Genomic DNA, 1,449 nt, shown 5'->3' with positions numbered 1-1,449 from the left:
AGCAAGGCAAGCAAGAGAGGCGTCGATTGGTTGCGAGGGGCATATTGGATTTGGCAAGGTGGAGAGAAGGAGCTGAGAGGGCCTTGCAAAGGAATGGAGAGATGGATTACCTGAGGAGAAAAGCCTCAACCAGAATCCCTAAGGGGAGTTAGAGAGAGAGCGTGAGGGGGTGCAGACGATGCTAAGGGATGAGCCACCATAGAACTGAGATAGCGGGTCGCTATGAAGCAAAAGCGGGTGAGAAGAGAAGAAAGAGCGGAGGGGGCCTATCATGGGTTTGCTCCTCCCAAGAGGAGGATGGGAGAGCGCATGTGTGTGGAATTAGAAAGAGAGAGGAAGTAAGAGAGAGAGAGAGAGAGAGAGAGAGAGAGAGAAGATTTTTTGTAGTGCTATTGTAAAAATAAGGATAGTCAAAGAGAGAAAAAGGAAGAGAAAAAGTGTTGCCTGATAGGGTGAAAGCCGATTGTTGGGGTTATCGGCATCATACCAAGGTTTTCTTGAAGTTGTGGAAATTTTGGACGACTTCCACGAGTTCTCTTTGAAGATAAGAATCATGTTGTAAGAACGATGTGAATCCTCACGAATACACAAATTTGTACTAATTGTCGTGCTCCTTGTCTATCTCTCTTTTGATATATGACAAAATATACATACACCTATTTTTCCCTCTCTTGAAATATGACAATAAATGATCTCTCCTCCCTCTATCTTTATTAAAATTAAGATTGATCACACTATGTATGTTCATATCTTTGTTGATGCGATCTGGCAACACTGAGACTGCATTGCACATTCCTTGACAGCAGATCTAGCAGCACTTGCAGCAACCACGTTTTAGGTCCTTTGCAGTTTGGGTCTGGGGGTTTGAGCATCATTATTGTCTGCTAGGTTTTTCTTGGTCTTGGGTTTGCTCTATGGACAGGCCTAGAAAAATATCTATCACACACCCATTTCCTTTTTTAAATGTTTTAAGGGCTTCAACCCCAAAGGAGATAAACCTAGTGAAGCTCTTGTATGGGTGGACTTCCTTGATCTGCTAGTTGAGTTCTACCCCAGGTTAAGTAACATTGGTGCTTATGTTGGCAAGGTCCTTGGACAAAAAGCCAGAGGGGAAATCAATCCCTAGTGGGACTCACAACTTCTTATTGAAGTTGATCTTTGCAAGGGCCCTAATTTGGTTGTCCCTATCAAGGATTGTGAAGGCGACTTGTTGCATCAACAGAGAGTGTTGCATAGTAATTTGCCTAATTCTTGCTTCCAATAGGGTCATCTTATAAAAGGTTGTCCTGCCCTTGCTCAAGTCAAGAAATAAGGATGGGATTTGTCCGTCAAGGACAACGTCACATTGGTCCATGAGTTCTTTGCTAATATTTTATGTGGTCTTCCTGAGAGAGAGAGAGAGAGAGAGAGAGAGAGAGAGAGAGAGAGAGAGAGAGAGAGAGAGAGAGA

This window comes from Adiantum capillus-veneris, chromosome 23, assembly GCF_014529385.1.
Source record: "Adiantum capillus-veneris isolate H3 chromosome 23, ASM1452938v2, whole genome shotgun sequence".
In the NCBI taxonomy this organism is placed as follows: Eukaryota; Viridiplantae; Streptophyta; class Polypodiopsida; order Polypodiales; family Pteridaceae; genus Adiantum; species Adiantum capillus-veneris.
Note: the sequence above shows the minus strand (reverse complement) of the source record.